This window comes from Peromyscus californicus, unplaced genomic scaffold, assembly GCF_007827085.1.
Source record: "Peromyscus californicus insignis strain IS unplaced genomic scaffold, ASM782708v3 Scaffold_5__1_contigs__length_169319896, whole genome shotgun sequence".
NCBI classification, from domain to species: Eukaryota; Metazoa; Chordata; class Mammalia; order Rodentia; family Cricetidae; genus Peromyscus; species Peromyscus californicus.
This window is the reverse complement of record NW_026294573.1, coordinates 25,667,040-25,673,039: the sequence shown is the minus strand read 5'-3', so window position 1 is coordinate 25,673,039 and position 6,000 is coordinate 25,667,040.

The window sequence follows — 6,000 nt, the reverse complement described above, 5'->3', positions numbered from 1 at the left end:
AGATGCAGAGATCCACGGTCGAGCCCCAGGTGGAGCTCCGGGAGTCCAATCAGCAAGAGAGAGGAGGGATTGCATGAGTGAGAGATATTGAGACCATGATTGGAAAAAGCACAGGGATAAATAGCCAAAATGAACTGTGGACCAATAGCTGAGGAGCCCCCATGGAACTGGACTAGGCCCTCGGGATAAACAAGACAGTTGTTTAGCTTGAACTCTTTGGGAGGTCCCCAGGCAGTGGAGCCCGGACCTGTCCTTGGTGCATGGGCTGGTTTTTTGGAGCCTGGGGCCTATGCTGGGACACTTTGCTCAGCCTTGGTATAGAGAGGAGGGGACTGGATCTGCCTCGGCTGAGTCTACCAGGCTGGGCTGACTCCCAAGGGGAGATCTTGCCTTGGAGGAGGTGGGAATGGAGGGTGGATGGGGGGATGAGGGCTGGGGGTGGGAGGAGGGAGGATGGGGGAATCCGGGGCTGATATGTGAAATTAAGTTAATTATAAAATAAAAATATTTAAAACAAAAACAACAAAATAAAACAAAAAAAAGAACTACTATAGGACCCCAGTTATACCACCCCTGGGTCCATACCCCAAGGACTCTAACCCCTGTCACAAAGACGCTTACATATTCATGCTGCACTATTCACAATAGCTTAAGAAACAGAAGCAGCCTAGAGGCTCAACAACAAATAAACAGACAAAGAGAACGTGGTGTTGCCTTCTTTTCTCAAAAGCTCTTTTTGCCTTATGATTTCTAATTTTATTTCTTTTAAATTTTATCATTGCTGGGCAGTGGCCACACACATCTTTAATCCAAGCAGCACTGGGAGGTAAAGACAGGCAGATCTCTGAGTTCAAAGCCAGCCTGGTCTACAGAGTGAGTACCAGGACAGCCAGGACTACACAGAAAAACCTGTCTCAAAACCAACAAACAAACCAAAATATTATCATTACTTTTATTTCATGTGTATGGGTATTTTGCCTGTGTGTATGTCTGTACACCATTACTTTTATTTCATGTGTATGGGTATTTCGCCTGTGTGTATGTCTGTACACCATGTACACTCTGGTGCCCACAGAGGACAGAAGAGGGCATTTGATTCCTCTGGAACTTGGGTTATAATAATTGTGAGCCACTGCTCACAACAGCCACTGTCACCCAGCCCTGGGTGCTGGGCATTGAACCCAGGTCCTCTGGAAGAACAGAACGTGCTCTTAACCCCTGAGCCATCTCTCCAGCCTTTAATTTTATTTCTTGTAAACATAATTGCACTAAAAGTCTTTCAGGTTTTTTTTAATGTCCTAATTTGAGGAAGGTGCACCCCTTGGATCTCTCTTCAAGAAAGAACTTGTTCATTGGCCACAAGGAGCGCAGTTAGCTGGCAGCCTCAGGGCTGTGCTCTTCCTGGCAGCCCCTAATACCACCTGAGCACAGGGAGGAGGGCTGCGCTTTTATGGCCGTTGTTGCTCAATGGACTGCTTTGATGGGCGGTATCTGTTCTACGGTTCCTCTTTGCCCTGGTCAGATCTTCATCATGTGTGAGTTCTCTCCACCTGGCCATGCTTGCTCCTCACCCTTAGCTTCGTCATCACTGCCCCTGGATCCACCCCTTGCACGCCTAACTCCATCCGTGCATTGACTTCCTGGAGGAGCACAGGACTCGCCCAAGTCACTTGGTCTCCTGATCTCCTCTCCCAACAGTCTTTCTCATTGTGACTTTATACCGTTTCTACTCAGTTCTCTTCCGTGGGAGCTGTTTCCTGTGGAAATCCCACATGCCCTGCCCTGAGCAGTTTCCTAAGAGGACCCTTTAGTTTAATCAGTTCTAAGACAAATGTGATGCCTGTTTCTCGCCTAGGGTTCTCCCCAGGCACTAACACCACCATGATACAGTTAGTGCAAACCTAACCTCACACTCTCCTAGTTTAGACGGTGATGCCCATTGCTCCCAGGTACCTCTTCTCTACCTACGCGCTTGGAGTTCAGCCTCATAATGTAAAACGTGTTTGTCAGGTATGGTGGCACATATCTGCATCCCAGCACTCCAGAGGCCAAGGCAGAAAGACTGTGCATTCAAAGCCAGCCTGGGTTACAATGAGTTTGAAAGGGCTGGAGAGACGCCTCAACAGTTAAAAGGACAGACTGCTTATGCGGAGGGCCTGAGTTCGGTTCTCAGTACCCACAGCAGGCAGCTCACAACCACCTTAACTTCAGCTCTGAAGGATCTAACACCTTGTTCTGGTTTCCATGGTACTGCACTCAGGTACACAACTCTCTCTCTCTCTCTCTCTCTCTCTCTCTCTCTCTCTCTCTCTCTCTCTCTCTCTCCCTCTCTCTTACACATACACACATACACACACACACACACACACACACACACACACACACACACACACAATTTAAAATGAAATAAAAACAAACTAAATTTGAGGCCAAGCCTGAACTATAGAGCAAAACCCTTAAAATAAGTAAAATAAAAAAAAATAAAATTTATCTTTTATCCAATGTTTCTATATATTTAGAGCAAGAAATGAAAGGACTTCGGGACATCTTATAGTACTTCACACTCACTAGAATTAAAACCCAGGAACTTGATATATGCATCATATATGTGATGTATAAACCTTGTATGATGTCTTATTTGTGTCTTCTATATTCAAACACCACACAGAACCAGTGAGATGGAGGTGTGGTGGGAGGCAGACAGATACAAGGCTTTCTCAGAGGCCATAATGAAAGGGCAAAGGGGGTGTTGTTCCGTGTCCTTGTCCAGGAGCCAACTTGGTAAGGTCCAGTCTTGGTAAGGTCCAGTCTGGGGCCTAAGCCTGGGCCTTGAAGGAATTAAGGCTTCGGTTCCTAGGAGCCCAGCTTTGCTTCCTGAACGGCTGTGGTTTTCTGTCCTAAGGCAGCTGTGTCCGAGGTAGCCTATGTTTTCTTTGTCAATGTTGTTTGATTTAACTTTCTACTGACCTTGCCCACTCTCCCCTGCAAATAGTACATGAGATGCTGTATGTAGTTTAGGCCAGGCGTGGTGGTGGCCCATGCCTTGGATGCCAGCACTTGTTGACCATTTTGATCTATATAGCGAGTTCCAGGGCACCAAGAGGTACCTAACAGAGAGACGCTGTCTCACAAAACAAACAAACAAAAACAAGACGCTGTGCTTCTTGATAACTTACTTGGCGTCAGTCATCAGCTTATGCAAGACTTCCAGTCTTCTTTATTTCTCATCCCTGGCCCTTCCACTTGACACCTCAGTCCTATCCCTGTGGGTTCAGGCACAGGTGCTTGATGCCAAGACTAGCAACCTGCATTCCATCCCCAGTGCCCACAAGGTGGAGGGAGAGAATCAACTTGCGTAAGTTGTCATCTGACCTCCACACGCACACTATGGCCTGTGTGCCTCCCACATGGGCAAAGCAGATAAATAAGCGTGAAAAACACTTCACATGGCACTCTATGGATATACACACATTTAATCTCTTTCTTATTATATTATCTATTAATATTTAGATATTATTTCTATTTTAAATATCAGTTAAAATTTACGTTTATATTTACATACATGTTTATCTATTCCCATACAATTTGTTGACTTGGTCATCTTGTCTCTTTTTAAAATTTTTATTTGGTTGTGAAGCAATTGTAGTGCCCAGGAAGTTACAGAGAAGTCACATGTATGCAACACAGTTTCTCCTAATCAGGACCCTGCCCTTAAAGAAAGGAATCTGAGGGCTCAAATGCGGGTGGACACTGTTACAAAACCTGTCAGTTTCCCATTTGTGCCCCCTGGAACTTCCTCCTGACTGGCGTGCCCGTTTCTGGGGCAGACTCTGCTCATCTCACGCCGAGTGGCTGCTCTTCCTTCTCTTCTCTTTCCCCTTCTCTCCCAGTGACACTGACTCCCCTGGGATGCTGGTCTGATTGGTCTTTGTCTTGGGGTCGGCCTCCGGTTTGTTAAGCTGAGGCAGCTTGAACCATAAGTGTCTTAAAAAGCAGAGTCTGGGCCAGTGAGACAGCTTAGCAGCTAAAGATGCTTGCCACCAAGCCTAGAGACTTGAGTTTGGTCCCCAGGACTCACATAGAGACAGGGGAGGACCAATTCCCACAGTTGCCCACCTCCACACACAAGCCATGGCACATGTGCACATGAACGTAAATAAATAAATGCAATTTTAAAATGTTTAAACGGAGCTTGAGAGATGATACTCAGCAGTTAAGAGCACTGACTGCTATTCCAGAGGACCTGGGTTAGATTCCTGTACACATACAGTGGCTCAGAACTGTCTGTAACTCCAGTTCCAGGGGATACAATACACTCTCCTGGCCTCCAGAGGCATCTGCCATGCATGTGGTGCACAAATAATTATGAAGGGAAAATATATACACATATAGAATAAAATAATGTTTGAAATATTTTTAAAGTAGGTCCTTAGGATATATTCAAGAATTGAATAAACTGTCAGCAAGATTCCCCTTCCGGTGTGGTAGGATCCCCATTGTAAGGACTCTTATGTGTGGTTAACTGGGACTAAGACACAAGCATAAGGAGATATAGTGTGTTACATATCTCTGCATACAACCCTTTGCCAGAGAGCAGCAGGCCCCTTCCCTTGCCTAGATGTCAGGCAGAGGCTTCACCTGATACCTGCTCTCCTCAGACCTGCTGATACCTCCTCTGTGTCCTTAGGCCAATGACTAGGGTCAGGTCTCACATCTGTACCCTTGAGAAGTATTATTTCTGTCTAGAGAAATGAGATAAAAAAAAAAAAAAAAGCCGGGCGGTGGTGGTACATGCCTTTAATCCCAGCACTCGGGAGGCAGAGGCAGGTGGATCTTTGTGAGTTCGAGACCAGCCTGGTCTACAGAGCAAGATCCAGGAAAAGGCGCAAAGCTACACAGAGAAACCCTGTCTCAAAAAAACAAACAAAAAAAAAAAAAAAAAAAAAAAGAATTTTAGGCCCCAGTTACTAGGCACTAAGAGAAAGCTGAAGGACATGGACATGGCTGGGAATGGATGTTGAGGGTGTTGAGTGAGGAAAGGGACGGAGAAGAGAACTACTGATCGGGATTTCTGTCCTGGGCCTCAGCCTTTACCTCTCGGGATAGGGTAGCTGGAACTGAAGTAGTTTCTGGAATACTGGAGGGAAAACTATCAGCGTTCACCAGGACACAGAAATCCCAGCACTAATTTAAGCTGAGACTCTAAGTAAATCATTGATGAGCATGTATAACATTATTAAGCATGTAATCAAAAAGGTAAAAAAGAGTGCTCAGGGGGACTGCAGAGATGGCTCTGCGGCTCAGAGCACTACTTACTGCTCATTCAGAGGACCTGAGTTCAGTTCCCAGGAGTGGTGTCAGAAGGTTCACAACTACCTGTAACTCTAGCTTCAGGGGATTCTGACATCCTGCTCTAAACCCCATGGGTACCTGCATTTCACACACACACACACACACACACACACGCACACACACACACACACACACACACACACACACACACACACACACAAATTTTTTTTTTTGGTTTTTTGATACAGGGTTTCTCTGTGTAACAGCCCAGGCTGTCCTTGAACTCACAGGGATCTTCCTGCCTCTGTCTCCCAAGTGCTGGGTTTAAAGGCGTGCACCACTATGCTCGGCGAAAAATATATTTTAATCTTTTTTTTTTTCTTTGATGTGTGCTCAGTTATCCCACAGGAAGAAGCAGCAGGAACAGATACCACAGAAGGCTGGCAAAACGAGAGAAGAGGTTAATGCTAGCGAGTCTGGGAAAACTGCAAAGTGGGTCCAGCGGCTGCCAAAGAAGGCACTGCAGATGCCAGGTCAGAGAGAGGTGTTGCTAGGGCGACGCTAGAGGAACAGGAAGCCAATAGGAATACGCAAGTCCCCTCTTCTGGCTGCTGCTTTCCCGGCCTCTGTCCGGCACTCTTTCCTGGCCTCGAGCATCAGGAAGCGACTGTGGTCCTCTGAGCCAGCTCCAGCATCACACAACATGAT